Here is a 21,515-nt window from a genome sequence, read left to right as displayed (position 1 = left end):
ACTAATCATTGTCAGCTCTTGAAAAAAAGTATCGATGAAAGGAAGGAATACATTTCTAGGCAGCTACACCTCTATAAAAGTCAATCAAATTCCATCATTAAATTTGTAAGATGCTCTACAAATTTAACATCAGCAAGTTACTGTATTGCTCACTCCATAGCTCAGCATGGAAAAGCCCTCAGTGACGGAGAATTTATTAAGGAAACATTTCTAAGATGTGCACCAGCTCTGTTTCACGATATGAAAAATAAAGGTGATATTATTAAAAGAATTTCTGAGTTACCACTCAGGAGAAATACTATCAAAGACAGAATAATAGATCTTAACAAAAACGTACAGCATCAATTAAAAAAAGACTTAAATAGTTGTAAATATTTTTCTATTTCTCTTGATGAAACTACTGATGTCACATCAAATTCTCGGTTGGCCATTATTGCCAGATATTCTGATGGTCTCACAATGAGAGAAGAGTTGATAAAGTTAGAATCAGTGCCAATAAGTACATCAGGAAACGAAATATTTAAGGTTGTTATAAAAACATTCAGTGACCTAAACATTGATATCTCTAAAATTGTGTCAGTCACGACAGATGGGGCACTAAATATGGTGGGAAAAAATGTGGGATTCCTGAAATTGTTTATGGAAGCTATTAGACATCCACTTTACCTTTTCATTGCATTATCCATCAGGAGGTGTGTGTGCCAAATCGGGATTCTCAGAATTGAATGATTTAATGTCAGTTGTAACAAAAATTGTGAATTTTATAGCTTCTCGACCCCTTCACAAGCGAGAATTTTCTGCACTTTTACAGGAAGTTGATTCAACCTACAGTGGACTACTAATGTTCAATAATGTGAGATGGCTGAGTCGAGGTAAAGTACTTGAGCGATTTGTGGAGTGCTTTGAAGAAATTACGGTCTTTATTGAGAATAAGGATCTGGCAAACTTTCCTCAGATCAATGATCATAAGTGGGTCAACAATTTGATGTTTTTTTACAGATCTCTCTGTTCATATGAATGAACTGAACTTAAAATTACAAGGTTTTGGCAAAAGTATTGACGTTATGTTTGGATACATCAAATCTTTTGAAAGTAAACTTAAAATTTTCAAACGAGATATTGAAACTAAAACTGATAGGTATTTTCCTCAGATAAAAAATTATTTCAAGAAGGCCACTACAACGAGTGTAATGGAGTCCATACTTATGTACCAGAATATAGTAAACTCGTTATTTGAACAGTTCAGCGAAAGATTCAAACAATTTAGAACCCTAGAATAGACCATTAAAATAATTAAGTATTCGGATGTAGTTGTTTACAGTACTTTGGAATTAAAGGATTTCCAATGGATGCAAATTGACGATTTAGAGATGCAACTTGCAGATTTTCAAGGTAGCATTTGGACTCATGTGTTTGTTGACTTAAGGTCGAAACTTGAAAATCTGGAACGAAATCATTTGAATAATGAAGAAGAGTGCAACTACAAACAAGAAATTTTGAGTGCTTGGAACAGAGTACCTGATACTTTTATCGACATAAAAAATCTAACGATGGCTTTGCTAACAATTTTTTCATCAACATATTTTTTGTGAGACTTTGTTCTCAGCAATAAATAATATTAAAATGAACAAAAGAAACCAGCTAACAGATGAAGTTAGTGGCGCTTGCTTGGCCTTGAAGTGCACCAAGTATGAACCTGGAATTGAAGAATTAGCAGACAAACTTTAGCACCAAAAAAGTCACTAATTTCTAGTTTTCATACCATTTGATTATCATTGTTTTTATTATTATTATTTTTTCGTAAATGTACATTGTTTTTCTGTTTTTGTTCATTTTATACATATTTTTTGGTTGATTTTTCTTTGTTAAATGGCATTTAAATATATAAAATAAATATCAAAAATATAAATCTTATTTTTACTATGGTTGCAAATATAAAAATAATGTATGAATATTTCTATATGTGACACGGCACCAGAGTTAAGTTAGGGTTTTTCAAAATTTTGACACGCTTAGCTCAAAAGGTTCGCCATCACTGCCCTAGGAGCTGTGTCAGTGAAGATACTGCTTTGGCATATATCTGAGATCTTGCTGCCTGTGGATTCCTCTAATAATTTTTATGGTTTCCCGTCTTATGTTTAAGTCCTTTATCCATTTTGTGTTAATTTTTGTGTATGGTGTAATTTGGCAGTCTAGTTTCATTTTTTTGCACGTGTCTGACTAAGTTTCCCAGCACCATTTATTGAAGAGACTGTCTTTTTTTTTATTGTTTTATTGCTTAAAGTATTACAAAGGGTATTACATATGTGTCCTTTTTTCCCCCCGCCCTTGACAATCCCCTGGCCTCCCCTACCCCCCAGTGTCTTATGTCCATTGGTTATGCTTATATGCATGCATACAAGTCCTTTGGCTGATTGAAGAGACTGTCTTGACACCATTGTATGTTCTTGCCTCCTTTGTCAAATATTAATTGAGCATAGGGGTTTGGGTCAATTTCTGGGTTCTCTATTCTATTCCATTGGTCTATATGTTTGTTCTTGTGCCAGTACCAGGCAGTTTTGAGAACAGTGGCTTTGTAATACAGCTTGATATCTGATATTGAAGCATCCATCTTATATAAAAATTGCTGTTTGAAATTTTAACCCTGCTATTCTGGCTTCTGTCTTAAATAATAAGGAAAATAAGACTACTCCCATTCCAGAGAGGCCGTAAACTATGCTCCAGACAGAGTAGTCAATGCTGACACCAGGCCAGGCCTTGAGATATGGTCTCATGGCCCTTTCCCAGCACGTAGGCCTTCTTTCTTAGAAGGCCCGGAAGTCTCATTCCAAATTTTGGAGACAAAGGACTGGAAAAAGTATAAATAGAGTTTTCTCCATGTTGGGGGCCCAGAATTTGAAAGACATATATTTCTCTGGGCCTGCACAGAATTTAATAATAAAATGTAACTCCCTTTCTCTAAGCATGGTTTGGTTTTTCTCCAGTCTTCTGCAACAGTATTGAGATCCCTCCTACTTTGTTCTTCTTTCTCAGGATTGCAGCAGCTATTCGGGTTTTCTTTTTGTTTCCGTTTTTAATTCCAGATGAAGTTTTGGAGAGTTCTTTCTAAATCTGTGAAATATGCTGTTGGTATTTTAATAGGGAGTGCATTGAATCTATAGATTGCTTTGGGTAGTATGGACATTTTAATGATGTTGTTGCTACCAATACATGAACACGGTATGTTCTGTTTATGACTTCCGCTATCTCTTTTTTCAATGTCCTGTAGTTTTCTGAGTAGAGGTCTTTTACCTCCTTAGTTAAGTTTATTCCTAGGTATCTTAATTTTTTTTTGTGTGCAATTGTAAATGGGATTTTTTTTTTTATTTTCTTTTTCTGTAAATTCACTATTTGTGTATAAAAATGCCATAGATTTCTTGGAGTTAATTTTGTATCCTGCTACATTGCCAAGTTCATTTATTAAGTCTAATAATTTTTTGAAGTCTTTAGGGTTTTCTATGTACAGTATCATGTCATTTGCGAATAGTGACAATTTTACTTCTTTTCCAATTTGGATGCCTTTTATTTCTTCTTGTCTGATCGCTTTGGCTAGCAGTTCCAGTAGTATGTTGAACAGGAGTGGTGAATGCGGGCATTGCTGTCTTGTTCCTGTTCTTAAGGGAAATGCTTTTAGTTTTTGCCCATTGAGTATGATGTTGGCTGTAGGTTTGTCATATAAGCTTTTATTATATCAGGTATGATCATTCTATTCCCACTTTGCTGAGCGTTTTTATCAGAAAAGGGTGTTGGACTTTGTCAAATACCTTTTCTGCTTCAATTGATATGATTATTTGATTTTTGTCTCTCAATTTGTTTATGTGATGTATCACGTTTATTGACTTGCGGATATTGTACCAGCCTTGCATCCCTGGAATAAATCCCACTTGGTCATGGTGTATGATCTTTCTAATGTAATGCTGGATCCGGTTTGCTAGAATTTTGTTGAGGATTTTAGCATCTATATTCCTCAGGGATATTGGCCTGTGATTCTCTTTCTTTGTGGTATTTTTATCTGGTTTTGGTATTAGGGTAATGTTGACGTCATAGAAAGAGCTTGAATTTTTTTGGAGTAGTCTGAGAAGGATTGGTTTTAGTTCTTCTTTGAATGTTTGGTAAAACTCCCCTGTGAAGCCATCTGGTTCAGGGCTTTTGTTTACTGGACGCTTTTTGATTACTGTTTCAATTTTATCAGTAGTTATTGGCCTATTCAGGTTTTTTGATTTTTCCTGATTAAGTTTTGGAAGCTTGTATTTTTCTAGGAATGTGTCCATTTTGTTGAGGTAGTCCAGTTTGTTGGAGTAGAGTTGTTAAGAGTATTTTTTTTTTTTTACAATCCTTTGTATATCAGTAGGGTCACTTGTTACTTCACCTCTTTCATTTCTGATTTTGTTTATTTGGGTCCTCTCTCTTTGTTTCTTGGTGAGCCTGGTGAGAAGTTCATTAATCTTGTTTATCCTTTCTAAGAACCAGCTCTTGGTTTCATTGATCATTTGTATTTTTTTGGGGGGTCTCTATGTCATTTATTTCTGCTCTGATCTTTATTATTTCCTTCCTTCTGGATACTGTGGGAATTTCTTGCTGCTCTCTTTCTAATTCTTTAAGTTGCAAGGTTAGATAATTTATTACCAGTTTTTTTTGTTTGTTTTTTGAGGTAGGCGTAGAGCTATGAACTTCCTTCTCAGGACTCCTTTCATTGTGTCCCAGAGATTTTTGTGTTTTCATTGTCATTTGTTTCCAGGATGCTTTTTATTTCTTCTTTGATCTCTTTGGTAACCCTATCTTTGTTTAATAGCATGCTATTTAGCCTCCAAATATTCAATTTTTTTCATCGTAGTTGATTTCTAGTTTTCTGCCATTGTGATCTGAGAAGATGCTTGTTTTGATTTCTATCCTCTTGAATTTGAAGAGACTTTGCCTGTGTCCTAATATATGGTCTATCTTTGAAAATGTCCCGTGTGCACTGAAGAAGAATGTATATTCTGTAGATTTGGGGTGAAATGTTCTGAAGATGTTAAGTCCATCTGATCTACTGAGTCATTTAGGATTGCTGTTTCTTTGCTGATTTTTTGTTTAGAAGATTTATCCAGTGGTGTCACTGGTGTATTAAAGTCCCATACTATGACTATATTGCTATTGATCTCTCCCGTGATATCTTCCAGAAGTTTTGTTATGTATTTGGGTGTTCTTGTATTAGGTGCATATGTTTACCAGAGTTATATCTTCTTGTTGAATTGCTCCCTTTAGTATTTTGTAGTGGCCTTTCTTATATTCAAATTCTTATTTGCTGTCCTTTATTTATTTGGCACTAATCTTTACTAGACACCATGCTGTGTATACAGTGCTAAAATAAATTCCTGTCTTACTCTCTAGTGACCTGTATAATCTATCATTCTTGATTTTCTTCAAAAAACTCCACCATTTACACTTCACCAGGTAAATGCTGTACTTTTCCACCTCAGTACTCCAATGACATGAGTGGGGCATTCTCATCGACTTAATGTAGCCTTTCAATCCATTCTACCTGATGAGATCTTACCTATTTTTAAAATCCAGATTAGATAAGATATTCACTATTAGTACTCTTTAGATCTCTTAGAAGGAATTGATTCCTCTCTCTTCTAAGTCAAAATTATAAAATTCTACACACACACACACACACACACACACACACACGCGCACACACCACATCACAAATTGCTTTGCAGTTTGTTTTGAAAATATCTCAACCACAGTATGAGCCCTAGAGGGAAGGGACTCTTGTTTTAATCATCTCTTATAATGCCAAATAGATCAGTAATGTACCTGGAACATATATGCTTATTTTATTGCATTGAGAGATTTCCAGATAGTCCTGTGTTTACTGGTACATCCATAAAATTTTTTTTGTCACATTGAGATGGAATTCATTTGAATTCATACTTTTATGTAATTAAAGTGACAGTGTTCTCATACTATTTGTCTATTTTAGAATGCCCTTTTAGACCGCATTTCCCCTACCCTTTCAAGTTGAAGGCCACTCTGATGGAAAAGGAAGAAGAAAAAAAGAAGTTTGTCCTTTTGTTTACTTTTTGTCACTTGGTAATACTACACCATTTGATCCAAGCAGTTACCTTGCCAATTTTTGTTCTTTTTGTCTCAAATGTAGATAAAAAAATTAAAGCAGTCCTTTTAAGTTTTTAACATGTTTTAGCTTCAGCTCACATAGAAATTTTGCTTTATTGACATTATTTGTGCATGTTTTTGTCCTTGGCTATGTTATATTCTTTCTCTCTCTTTTTTTGGTACAGAACCTTTTAAAGACAGGCAATCAACAATGTGACTTTTATCACTTCCCACTCCACTCCCCTTTCTAATAGACACAAACATATTTAAAGACAAAGTATATTGGTTAGGAGCAAGTGCTTTGGAGTCGAGCACATATGGGTTCAAATTTTGATCTTGTCTTGTTGCTAGAATTTCTCTTTTTTTTTTTTACTACATCTTTGCAAATAATCAGCTTATTTGAAAATGTTTATTTTCAGATCTTACAGTTTTGCTAGCTGCAACAAAATTTAGAGGAATGTGGTATTTGCAATCTTTTATTAAAATCTATTCTTGATACATAGAATTTCTTTATTTGTGACCTTGGCATAAGAAAATTAATTTCCTATAGCAATAGTGAGGATTACAAGATATAATGTATATGAAGTACTTAAAATAGTACCTGGCACATAATAAACTTTTATTATTAGAAGCAGTGACAAATATTGAGATGATATTTTCAGGACTAAAGATCCTGCAAAAGTGAGTAGTGATATGTCAAGTAAATATAGTAAAAAACTGTCAATATTACTCTTTTAAATCCTAGCCTTTGATGACCTGAGTAAACTTGTAAAATGTAGCTCATACATATCTTTCCAGATTGTTGTAAAATTTACAAGAAATAGTTTATGTAGAGTAATTATCTCAGTGTGTGGCTTATCATAAGCACTTAATAAATACTAGCACTTATTCTTTTTGTTATTAATAAAGATACATTCATGGTAGAGCTCTCCACTTTTGAGGCTTTGGGGAATCTAATGCTGAAACCTTGCAGCTTCTCTTCTACAATTAAACCCACTCAGTTACATCATTGCAGAACTGTTTATTCCTTCTTGGATATTGTTTTAATAAATGGACTTCTAATTCATAATTAAAATTTGTGATTGTGTTACTCCATTTTTAGGATCTTTCAGAGTCCCAAAAATTCACATTCAGTGATGCAAATTGGTAAATCATCTTAACTTAGGCATGTTGAACAATACATTCGCACTTAGCTAGTACATTAAATACATAGGAGTTGTATTTTGATCTGATTGCCTACAGGACAAAGGAGGGTGGTACCCCTTATTTTGTTTCTGCTATGTGCAAGACACAGTGCTAGGTACTTTACATACATTCCACTTTATTCTTACAAGATTGGTATTATTCTTCAACGGATAAGATGACTGTGTGGAAGATATAGGCACTAGGTACTTTACATACATTTCACTAATTCTTTAAAGATTGGTATTTTTCAATGGATTAGGTAACTAAGGCTCAGGGAGATTTCATAACTTGTCCAAATATTCGTAGTTAGTGAGTGATGGAGTCTGAACACCCTTCACTCTGACACCAGAACTCTTAACAACTCTACCATTCTGCCTTCCCAAATATCCAGTTATTTACTGTGCTCTACTGGTACTTTCTATGAAGGTGTTTAAGTATCCAAGCTTCCAGAGAATAGGATACTTCAGGACAATATTAAGTAGACTTTATTGACTATGATCCCAGATAGATCTAACTTGTTCAACACCTGCAAGCTGGCATTAGAGTGAATTTACACTGTATTACCTATCGATACATAACTGTATTGTATTGGAGTAGGTGTAGGGGTGGTCACAATATGTTGCCATCATGATGGAAATATAAGTGTGAATAAATGACCATATGCCTGGCATATGTTTCATTTCATTAGCAATCAATGGTAAGTGTCAAATGCTGCATCTAATTTGAATCCCTATGACTGAATGTCACACTTTGTAGATGACACTCATTCAAAGGGATGATTTGTAAAAACAGGACTGGTGTCTAAATAATACTTATTTCATGGATATTATTTTGTTTCAGTTCCTTAAATTTTAGCAATAATTAGAAACAGAGAAACAAATCAGTTCTATTTTGGTTTCCCAAAGATAGCTTCTGTTTTTCTTCCTGTAGATTTAATGTTTCCAGGTTGAGGATGTTGAGCATATTCTGGATGATCGTGAATACCCCATCTGTTCATCTTCAATGTCTGGGGCATAGGCTGTTGGTATGGCATCCAGCCAGCCAATAGTTGCACTCAAGAATTTTGTCTTTTATTTCCATTGCTGCTGTAGGAGACAGACAGAAGACAACACAAAGCCATGAAAATTTCCAGTTGTACTCAAACAGACAATTATTAGTATAGAAATAAACAGTTCCATTAGTTCTGTCTTTCTTTTGTCCACATTTGATCACTATATCCTTCAAAGCTGAGTGGGGCTAGAGGATCCTGCTTTGAATCACATTATTTCAGAGAGGAAAAGAAATATATGTCATGTGTAGAATGCTGGAGAATCTCAGAGAATCATCGTAAACTACAGCTAAAAGGCCTCTTGTCTGGTAGCTACTCTCCTGACTTGTTCTTCTCTGCATCACAACTAGGTCTCCTAAGGCTTAGAAACATTTTGAGTATTGCATTATTTGATGAAATTAATAATACTGGTAGTAGAAATAATGATACTTCACCATGAAGCAAATGGAAATTCACCTCAGCATAAGTGAGAGGATAGCATTTCTTTGTTTTAGCTGAGCATTCAGGACTTACCTTTAAAAGGGAGAAAGACTGAGTGAGAAATGATGGAAAAAGGCAGTACGTCTCCTGAGCAGCTATCAGAAATGATGCATACCTTCCAACACAAAGGTTTTAATCTAGTTTTGAGTCTAAGGAGACCTAGAAAGAGGCATAAGGTAAAGCACAACTTTTCTTAGTGAGCAACAGAACGACTGCTTGCTACTCACATATGGCCAGCCAATGGCTGCACTCAGTGTTTCTAATTCCTGTAATATCCCCAAGGAAAACCAAATATAAAGCCTTTGAAATAATCTGGTATATGACCAAGAAACTCATTAAATAAAATTGTTCTCAATAGGATGTATTTTGGGGAAACATGAGCCTCTTGGGGCATTAAAAAACACACACACACCACTGAGGATTATGCATAACCTTTTAAAACATTCTAACTTCATGTAATTGATGCATGTGTTGATTCATGAATCCCAACCACCAATGCACATGCTACTGCTATAATGAGCTATTGTTGACTATGAAAATGTCATATTTGAAAGGATTGTAAGATAGAAATTGGTGAGACTCACCAGTGCAATAAAGTAAAACTTTCAAAATAACAGGAAAATAATAATAAGAGGCATCCAAACTCTTAATAATTCAACAATGATTTATTGAGTACTTCACTTGGCATAGCACTGCAGTAGTAATGAGGGGGAAAAACTCAATTTCGGGAGAACAATCAGAGGATATTGTGATATATTGAGGTCGAAGTGTCTATAGTACTCAATGCCAATTTTGGAAAGGATCTAAACACAAAATAAAAACAGTGCCTTGAAATTGTATCTGGAAAGTTGGTTCTAATTTCTATTTAAGAACATATTGAAGTGCCGAAACCGGTTTGGCTCAGTGGATAGAGCGTCGGCTTGCGGACCGAAAGGTCCCGGGTTCGATTCCGGTCAAGGGCATGTACCTGGGTTGCGGGCACATCCCCAGTGGGAGGTGTGCAGGAGGCAGCTGATCGATGTTCCTCTCTCATCGATGTTTCTAACTCTCTATCTCTCTCCCTTCCTCTCTGTAAAAAATCAATAAAATATATTTAAAAAAACAAAACAAAGAACATATTGAAGAGATGTTAACCGAAAGTAAAATTTGAGATCTTTGTAGTGCATTGCCTGCATTTTACACATAATCACAACCAAAAATCTGTAACCTCTTAGCTAATATTCATCAAGATTTATCTTGAAAGAATAATGATCCAAAGCAGTGATATTTCAGGCCAGAGCAAAGCTCTTAGTCACCTGGCTTTTGTAAATATCAGTATTATAAGGATAATAGTCCCTGGTGAAAATTTGATGAAAATATGGACTATCTCCCCCCTTCACCCAAAATTATATATCATCTACACATACAGGGGTGGGCAAAAGTAGATTTACTCTTGTGAGTACATGAAACAGTTGATTCTTGTATTATTATTTATTAGTTATTGTATGGTTTTACATAAGAACAACTGTAAACCTACTCTGCTCACCCCTGTATTTTAATATTTTTGTTTAATTTCATAAATTTCAAGACTCAGTCTATCTATGGAACTTCTAAAGGTATCTAAACTTCTTAAGAGCAGATCTACTTTATCAGAAGATGTTTCAGAGTTCACGAAGTGCAGATATTAGTTCTGGTACTGCAAATATTATAGAACAATTGTGAAAATAAGTGAAATTATGAGTATAAACTTACTTTACCCATTTCCTATGCTCCCACTCAAAGTTAGAAATTAAAGATATGAAGAAAGAAAGATGAAGCACTGAAGAAGTCAACATTGTGGAAACAAAAAGAAGGATGACTACTCACGAGAGTGTATGTTTACTTATCCTGGAGAAAAGATGGAAGGAAAGAAATGAGAATTGACTTTTGGGAACATTGACATTGTAAAAATTGAACAAACACTTTGTAAAAATTGAACAAACATTTCTTGAATACCCTGTATGAACTGAGCCTTGTGCTAGACACACAAAAATCTTGTAATACATGTTTCAATCCCATTTTAGAACTCAGTGAGAGGAAGTAAATAACAAATCTAGTTTTAAATGCAGATCTGTTAAACTTTTTCCATAGATTACGCAATAGTGAATTGGAAATAAAAATAAATAAAATAGGGGAAATATTATGGGTTATATTATTGGTAATAACAATAAAACTATTTCATAACACTTGAGTGCTTACTATGGGCTAAACCCTGTTCTAAGAAATACGATTAATGGAAGTTATTTCCTTTTTGTTAGTTCTGGTTTCCACCAGCAGAGTGCATATTGTTATCAATGTCACCATTTATTAGGGAATCGATTGAGAATTTATAAGCAGAAGGTAAGTGAAGTACCTACCCATTGAAAGAGGGAGCTTAGAAAGAATAAATGCAGATTTATTTTACTTTACTTAGTAAACAGGTCTAAAATGAGTGTCTCAAAATAAAAGATATATCAGCAAGTGATGTGGACTTCCTTAGGAGAAAAGCATTAAGAAAAAAGAAGTCTTGAGAAATACCAGTAGACAACCTATGTATAAAAAAAGATTAGAAGGGGAGGCCAGGGATTGTCAAGGGTGGGGGGAAAAAGACATATGTAATACCCTTTGTAATACTTTAAGCAATAAAAATAAAAAAAACTAAAAAAAAAAGATTAGAAATAACTGAAAGTTCACAATTATAAACTATAATAAAATGCATAGTAAATTATTAGTTGAAACCAAAATAAACATTACAAGATTTAAGTTACTCACTTGTTGCCAAAACCGGTTTGGCTCAGTGGATAGAGCGTCGGCCTGCGGACTGAAGGGTCCCAGGTTTGATTCCGGTCAAGGGCATGTACGTGGGTTGCAGGCACATCCCCAGTGGGAGGTGTGCAGGAGGCAGCTGATTGATGTTTCTCTTTCATTGATGTTTCTGACTATCTCTCTCCCTTCCTCTCTGTGAAAAATCAATAAAATATATATTTAAAAAAAAAAAAGTTACTCACTTGTTTAAGATAAAAGTGATCCAAAGGGACACTGGATCTCTAATTGTACAATTGCAGAAAACTCTTATATGTATGAGTGCATTAGAGAAATGTATTTTATATACAAGAATAAAAAAATAATTCTAAAGGGGATAAGGGCGAGAGAGGGGTAGGCAAGGGAGTAAGAATGAAATTCCTTCGGTATCATGCAAAGACCCCATGGACTAATGAAAATGCAAGAATGTAGAGAACCTTAAAGCAGTAGCTCAAAATTTTACATTGGAGATGAAGTGATAATAGAGAAAAGGAATAAAAACAAATAGGTGGAACAAATGTACACATCTGACTGTGACACAGAATCTGGTACCAGACTTGTCCTTCCACTGTAAACAACAAAACTAGACAAAATATATGAATTAATCATTTTCATATTTTGGGAAATATGCAGTACAAGACAGTGAACCTAGAGAGAAGGAAAACAAAAAAGGTGAGCCCTACAATTTCTCTGCTTTTCTGCCTGTAGGTACTTTCTGTCCTCTGTGTGTGAAATGACTTCCAAACAGAGCAGGGCATCTTGCTGAACTGAAAAGACAGATTGAAGTTTGGGGATTCTGATCTTCCAAATATATAAAAGGCTAAGTGACTGACAGTCCAACTGTCTGACTAACCAACCAGCCGGTGCATATGACATGCACTGGCAATTTAAAAATAAACATTGACTCGCACATGTGTGATACATATAAAGCTCTTGCTGCCGCCAATCGCACACGTTTTAATTTTATAATACTATATTACATATACTATTTTGACATGTAATTTTTTTGCAGTAATGTAATTACCACACAAATCTTTCTTCTAATTAATTTCCTTTTAATGTGCACAAATCTGTGCACCAGGCCACTAGTATTCCATTAATTTGCAAGGTAGAGTACTGAAGAAGAAGGAGTCATATAGAAAATGAGCTCTCAAAGTATATCCAGAGACATGGAAGCATGGAACAGAGTGTGGAATCTCAGAGGGAAGGTTGGGGAGGGTCAGTGGGTGGGAAGTAATTAACCAAGAACCTTGTTTGCATATATGCATGGCCCAACGACAATGGGGTGGTGAGGGCCTGGGGTGTGGGGTGGGGGCAGGCTGGAGGGAGTTATTGGAGGAAAAAGGAGGACATATGTAATATTTTCAACAATAAAGATTAATAAAGAGAAAACAAGCTCTCAAGATCTTCATTAATGATCTCCTGAAGTATTTGGCTAGATTCTTGTATTCAGAATATATAAAGAAACTTCAAAATACAGTAATAAGAAACAAGCAATCTGATTTTTAAAAGGTGTCAAACATTTGAATAGACATGTCACTAAAGAAGATATACTGAGGACAAACACATGAAAATAAGGTCAAGATTATTATTCATTGGGTGGAAATGAAAATTAAAACCAAAATGAGTTATCACTGCACACCTATTAGCATGGCTGACCATACCAAGTGGTGAAGATGTAGAAAAACTGCAATTCTCAAATACTGCTTGTGGGAGTGTAAAATGGTACAACTACTTTTGAAAATTATTTGGTAGTTCTTTAAAAAGCTAATTATACATCTACCATATGATCTAGCCATTCTAATTCAAGAGAAACTAATGTATATATTCACACAAAAGTATGTAGACTAATGTGCATAGCAGTATTATTTTTATTTTCATTTTATTTTTTCCCCAATATTATTTTTAATAACCAAAAGCTGGAAACAAACTAATTGTTCATGAATAGGAATATGACATAAAGTGAAATATTATTTGGCCATAGAAAGGAATGCACTATCAATATATGCAATAATATGGATGAATATTTAAATATATATGATAAGTAAAAGAAGCCAGAAAAAAGTACATGTTGTATGATTCCATGTAGTGGTAGCTTGAGTATGAGAGGGACCAGGGAAAGGCAAGCAAGTGAGATCACAAAAGTGAACAAGGAAACATTTGTTAGGTAAGGGATATATTCACTGTTAGAACTGTGGTGATATTTGCACAAATCTATACTAATAATAGAGGAATATGCAAATGGTCTGGGACACTATCACAATAACAGTAATGACTGAACAGCAGGCTGGCAGGCTGTGTGGGGCGACAAGGCCAGCAGGGGGTTTAGTGAGAGACGATCAAATGACTGAACAGCAGGCTGCATGGGGCGACCAGGCCAGTGGAGGGGGGGGGGATGGTTGGGGGGCAACAAGGCCAGCAGGGGGGAAAGTTGGGGGTGACCAAACTGGCAGGGTGGGCAGTTGGCAGGGGGGCAGTTAGGGGTGACCAAGCCAGCAGAGGGGGGCAGTTGGGGTGACCAGGTCAGCAGGGGGGCAGTTAGGGGTAACCAGGCCAGTGGAGGGGGTGGTTGGGGGCAACCAGGCCAGCAGGGGGGGGGCAGTTGGGGTCGACCAGCAGTCCCGGATTGTGAAAGGGATGTCCGACTGCTGGTTTTGGCCTGATCCCCTGCACAAATTTTGTGCTCCTAACCACTTACCTGCCTGCCTGCCTAATTGCCCCTAACTGCCTGTGCCTGCCTGCCTGATCACCCCCAACTGCCCTCCCCTTCTGGTCTGGTTGCCCCCAACTGCCCTCCCCTGCTTGCCTGATCTCACCCCTAACTGCTCTCCCCTGCTTGCCTGATCACCCCTAACTGCCTCTGCCTGCCTGATTGCCCCCAACTGCCCTCCTCTGCTGGCCTGGTTGCCCTCAACTTCTCTCCCTTGCTGGCCTGATCTCATCCCCAACTGCCCTCCCCTGCTGACCTGATCTCGCACCCAACTGCCCTCCCCTGCCGGCTTATTGCCCCTAATGGCCTTTGCCTCGGCCCCCGCCACCATGGCTTTGTCTGGAAGGAACTTGGATGTTCAGAAGATGGCCAGTTGACCAAGTCTAATTGGCATATTACCCTTTTAGTAGTATAGATAGATTATATAGTATAGGGTTGCTTAAATGGGTGTGAGGGGGAAAGCCTTTTTCAGCAGGAGGAGATGCTCTTGGCAGACAAAAACACATAATCCCTATATCTGGACTGATAGCCAGCCATATGCACTATACTGCCAAACCGGTCATTAAAAAATTGAACTGCTTTCTTATACCTTACACCAAACAGCTATTGCCCCTAAAACCTCTCCTCAGCCCCCACCTTAGGTTTTGCCTTCCCAGTTCACCCAGATTTGATTCTGATTGGTCACTTTCTATGCCAGTCAGTGTCAAAAGCTCCGCCTCCTAGGCAGCCATTGGCTCCTCACACTTCACCCAGATTTGGTTCTGATTGGTCAGTTTCTGTGCCAGTCAGTGTCTCCCGGTGTATCAGTGGGCCTGATCAGAGAGCTGGAGCTGATCAGCAGTCCCAGCGGAGGCCTGAGAAAAAGAGGCATGGTTGCTGGCAGGGCCCAGAGAGAAAGAGAAAAGCCAGTGCTCATCAACAGTTGCCATGGAGGTTACATATCAGACCCTGCTTCTCTCTCCTGGCCTCTCTCTGGGCCTGATCCGTAGCCCCCTCGGCAGTCAATGCTGGGTCCCGGTGCCCGCAGCCGTGGCAGTCAGTGCTGGGTCCTTACGCCAACTGAGCCCTGACTGCAGGACTGACGTCTAGTCCATGGAGCCTTTGGTTGTTTTGGATGTTATGAACCCTGGCTCTTTATATATTGTTCACCTTTCCCACTGGGTTATAAACTTCAGGAATTGAAAAAAAAAAGCAATGGAAAAATATCCTGGGGTGAGGATTAAAAAAAAGTTTTCAAAAGAAACTATATAATTATAAATGTTAACATTTAAAAAGAAGGATTTCAAATCAGTAACCTAACTTCACACCTTAAGGAACTAGAAAAGGAACAAACTAAACCTAAAGCTAGCAGAATGAAGGAAATAATAAAATTTAGAACAGAGATAAATAAAAAATGAATAGAAATACAATGTGAAAATAAATAAAATCAAGTGTTGTTTTTTTGAAAAGATCAACAAAACTGACAAGCTTTTAAAATTATGAAGAACAAAAAAGAGAAGATTGCAATGAACTAAAATCAGAAATAAAAGTGAGAACATTATTATTGATTTTACAGAAATAAAAAGGAATGCAAGAGAGTATTGTAAACAAATGTATGCCAACAAGTTGGATGACCTAGATCAAACTGACAGATTTCTAGAAACATACAACCTACCAAGACTGAATCGTGAAGAAATAGAAAATATGAATAGATCTATAACTAATAAAAAGATTAATCAGAAATCAAAAGCAGCAGCCCCCTCCCCCCCAGCCCTGCCAAAGCCCTGGACTAGTGGCTTCACTAGGGAATTCTACAAGATAATTTAAAGAATTAACAAATGAATCCTTCCCAAAAGTGTCCAAAAATATGAAGGGGAGGGATCACTTTCTAACTCATTCTATAAAGCCAGCATTATCCTGATATCACAGTCAGAAAATTACACTACAAGAAAACTAAACACCAATATCTTTCATAAATATTAATGAAAAATTCTCAACAAAAATATTAGTAAACCAAATTTTACAGCACTTATAGAGATGGTTCAACATACCAAAATCAATCAATGTGATATATGACATTAGCAGAATGAAGGAAAAAAACCCCACCCAATCATCTCAATCAATGAAGAAAAAGCATTTGGCAAAATTCAACACCCTTTTATAATAAAAAAATACTCCAACAATCTAGGAATAAATAAAAATACATCAACATAATAAAGGCCCTATATTAAAAACAAACAAAGCTAACATTAGGCCAAATGATGAAATATTGAAAGCTTTTTCTCTAAAATCAGGAAAAAGGAAAGTATACTTGATTCTAGAAATTCTTTTCAACATTTTGTTAGAATTTCTAGCCAAAGCAAAAGTAAATAAATTAATAAAAAGTATCCAAACTGGAAATGAGGAAGTAAAATGATCTCTACAGATGACATGATCTTATATGTAGAAAACCCTGAAGATTCTACTTACAAAAAACTTAGTATTAATAAACAATTTCAGAAAGACTGAGGATACAAAATCAATATGCAAACATTAGTTGTGTTTTTACATACTAACAAAGAGTAATCTAAAAAGGTAATTTAGAAAACAATCCCATTTACAATAGCATAAAAAAAAAAATCCCACCAAATCCTTGGGAATAAACTTAACCACGGAGGTGAAACACTTGTACACTGAAATGTATAAAATGTTGCTGAAATAAATAAAGACACAAATAAGTGGAAAGATGTCTTGTGTTCATGGATTGGAAGACTTCGTATTGTTAAGATATCAATAGTACTCAAAGTGTTCTGCAGATTCAATGCAATTTCTATCAAAATACAATGATTTTTTTGCAGAAATGGAAAATTTCATTTTATAATTCATATGGAATATCAAGGATCTCCAAATATCCAAAACAATCTTGAAAAAGAACAAATTTGGAAATCTAACACTTTCTGATTTCAAAACATACTGCATAGCTACAATAATCTAAACAGCATGATACTGGCACAAAGACAGACATAGAGACCAATTGAATACTAGTAGAATAAAGAGCCCAGAAATAACTCATCACATATAGGGTTAAATTATTTTTGACAAAGATTTCAAGATAATTCATTTGAGGAAAAGACATTTTTAAAAGCAAATAGTAATGGGGAAACTGATTATCCATATAAATAAGAATGAATTTGGACCCTTGTCTAATATCATATACAAAAAATTTACTCATAATGGATTGATGACTTACATGTAACAGTTCAAACTATAAAGCTCCTTGAAGAAAATGTCAAGAGAGTTGATTTGATTTATGACATTGGATTTGGCAATGATTTTTGAATATGACACCAAAAGCACAGGTAACAGAACAAAAATTAAATTAATTTGGCTTCATCAAAATTAAAATTTTGTGCAGCAAAGAACATTATCAATAGAATGAAAAGACAACCTATGGAATGGGAGAGTGTATTTGCAAATCATATGCCTGACAAGACATTAATATCCATAATATACCAGTATAAAGAAGTCCTGCAACTGAATTACAAAAAGCCAAACAACCCAATTTAAAAGTGGGTGAAGGTTTTGAGTAGTCATTTTTCCAAAGAAGACATTCAGATGGCCAATAAGCTCAAGAAATTATGCTCAACATTACTAACCATCAAGGGTATATGAATTAAAACCACAATGAGATACCACACCCATTCAGGTGGGTATTGTCATCAAAACAGAAAATCACAAGTGTTGGTAAAAATGTGGTAAAATCAGAATGCTTGTGCATTGTTGGTGAGAATGTAAAATAGTATCGCTATTGTTGAAAACAGTATTGTGATTCTTCAAAAAATTAAAAATAGAGTTACCACATAATTGAGCAAGTTCACTTCTGGCTATATACCCAAAAGATTTGAAAGCAGTGATTAGAACAGACATTTCGACATGCATGCTCATAACAACATTATTTACATTGGCCAGAATATGGAAACAATGCAAAGGTTCATCAATGGGTTAATAAGTAAAATGTTGCATATACATACAGGGGAATATTATTTAGCTGTAAAAACTGAAGAAAATTCTGACAAATGCTAAAAAATGAATTAACCTTGAAGACATGACATTTGAAGCAAGGCAGACACAAAGGACAAATACTAGTATTGTATGACTTTACATATGAGGTTCCTAGAGTAGTCAAATTCATAGAGATAGGAAGTAGAATAGTGGTTGCTAGGGACTAGGTGAGGGGAGGAGTGGGCAGTTAATGTTTAATGGTACAGAATTTCAGCTTGTGAAGATGAAGACGTTTCTGGATATGGATGGAAATGATGGCTGCACAACAATGTGAATGTATTTAAGGTCACTAAAGTATACAGTTAAAAGGTTTAAAATGGTAAATTTTATGTTATGTATAGTTTAGCAGAATAAAATATTAATTCAGTCCACCATATAAAAATAATCAAAGTGTAAAAACTTATTATTTTCAGAAAAGGCTCAGAAAAAAGTGTTTTATAAAATTCAACATATATTTATGAGAAATGCTCTCAGTTATTTAGGAATAGAAGAGATTTCCTTCAACATGATAAAAAGCATATAACAAACAAAATAAGATGAAACAAAACAAAACAAACCCCAAACTCCGTAGCTAACATTTTGCCTAATCTTGAAAGACTGAATGCTTTACCCATAAGATTGGGAACAAAGCAAATATGTATATTCTCATCACTCTTATTCATTATTGTACTTGATTTCCTAGCTTGTATATTAAGGCAAGAAAAACAAATAAAACATGTAAAATTAAAAATGAAAACATATACTCAGTATTTAAAGAAAAAAAAGAATTGTATACATAAAAACTCTCATAGAATATATATATTTTAAAAACCCTACTGGAAATCAGAAGTAAATTTAGTAAGAATGTTGAATACAAGGTAACACACAAAAATCAATTGTATTACTGTATGCTAGAAACAAATTGAAAAATAAAAATTTAAATAACCATTCACAATGCCATAAAAAAACATAATATATATGAGATAAATTCAACAAAATATGTTCCAGATTTACACACTGAAAGCTACAAAACATTATTGAAATAAATTATTTTGAAAAACCCTAAATGAATGGAAATATATAGTATATTAATATTTGGAAGACTCAATTTTATTGAGGTGTCAACTCTCCTAAAATTGACCTATATATATACAACACAAAATCCTAAGAGACATTTTTTTTGGTAGGTATTAACAAGATATTGTAAATCTTATATATGGAAATGCCAAGGCCCCACAATACTCAAAGGCAATTTTGGAAAAGAAGAGCTAAGGAGCCCTAGCTGTTTTGGCTCAGTGGATAGAGCATCAGCCTTCCGACCAAAGGGTCCTGGGTTCGATTCCAGTAGAGGGCATGTACCTTGGTTGCATGCTTCTCCTCAGCCCGAGCTCTGGTCAGGGCATGTGCAGCAGGCAACCAATCTATGTATTACTCTCACATTGCTGTTTCTCTCTGTATTTCCCTCTCTCTTCCACTCTCCCTAAAAAAAAAAAAAAAATCAATGGAAAAATATCCTCAAGTGAGGATTAACAAAAACAAACAAACAAAAAAGAATAATAGAAGAGCAATCCCTCATGTGATTGGTTGGACATGAGGCAAAAAGGAAAAATAAAAAAAATAAAAAAAGGGAGCAAAGGAGAACTTACATCTCCAAGTTACAACACTTACCAGTATTGCAAAAATACCTTATAGAGACTTCAGAAATGGAACAAAATGTATAGTCCAATTGATTTTATACAAATGTACTAACATAATTCAATGAGAAATGGATATCTTTGTAAGAAATTGTGCTGTACCAACCGGATATTCGTAGGAAAAAATTTTACTGCTATCCTTATCTCTCAACACACACCAAAACTAACACAAAATGGAACAAAGATCTAAAAGTTAAATATCCTATATTCATTTTGTAGTGGTTGTTTTGTTTCTTATTTGTTTTCTTATTACAAAACAGGGGTGGAGCCACCAGAGAGTGGTCAAAGGGGGAAAAGGGAGACTTATGTAATACTTTAAACAATAAAGAATTTAAATTAAAAAAAAATTTAAAAAAGTTAAATATCCTATCTAATAATAGACAAACATGGTAATTAACCATACCTCCGACACGCTTCCCATTGGCTAATCAGGGCGATATGCAAATTAACTGCCAACCAAGATGGCGGCCGGCAGCCAGGCAGCTGAAGTGAACAGGAGGCTTGGTTGCTCCAGTGATGGAGGAAGCCAAGGTTCCCTGCCTGCCGCTGCTGGCCTCTGAGCTTGCACTCTAAGAAACAATGTTGCAATTATAGAAGCTAAACAAGCTCCAGATACCTGCTTTCAGCCAGCCGGGCCTCAGAGCTGGAGCTGCAACAATGTTTCAATTATAGAAGCTAAACAAACCCAGATACCTGCTTGCAGCAGCTGAGGTCTCAGAGCTGGAGCCGAGCCTCAGAGCTAAAGCTGGCTCTCAGCTCCAGTGACAGCCATAGAAGGTAAATAAATCCCAGAATTAAAAAAAGCCAAAACCGGTTTGGCTCAGTGGATAGAGCGTCAGCCTGCGGACTAAAGGTCCCAGGTTTGATTCCAGTCAAGGGCATGTACCTGGGTTGCGGGCACATCCCCAGTGGGAGATGTGCAGGAGGCGGCTGATCGATGTTTCTCTCTCATCGATGTTTCTAACTCTCTATCTCTCTCCCTTCCTCTCTGTAAAAAATCAATAAAATATATTTTAAAAAAAAGAAAAAAGAAAAAAAGGAGAGGTTGGGAGCTTCAGTCACCCACCAGCCTGAAAATGGCCCTCAGCCCCTCACCCAGACTGGCCAGGCACCCCAGTGGGGACCCTCACCCTGAAGGGGGTCTGACCAGCTGCAAACAGCCATCATCCCCTCATCCAGGCTGGCCAGGCACCCAAGCGGGACCCCCACCCTGATCCGGGACACCCTTCAGGGCAAACCAGCCAGCCCCCACCAATGCACCAGGCCTCTATCCTATATAGTAAAAGGGTAATATGCAAACTGACCCTAACAGCAGAAAGACTGGGAATGACTGGTCAGTATGACACACACTGACCACCAGGGGGCAGACGCTCAGTGCAGGAGCTGCCCTCTGGTGGTCAGGGCGCTCTCACATGGGGAGCTCTGCTCAGCCACAAGCCAGGCTGATGGCTGCCAGCAC

The sequence above is a fragment of the Myotis myotis genome, unplaced genomic scaffold (assembly GCF_014108235.1).
Source record: "Myotis myotis isolate mMyoMyo1 unplaced genomic scaffold, mMyoMyo1.p scaffold_m19_p_4, whole genome shotgun sequence".
NCBI lineage: Eukaryota > Metazoa > Chordata > Mammalia > Chiroptera > Vespertilionidae > Myotis > Myotis myotis.
Note: the sequence above shows the minus strand (reverse complement) of the source record.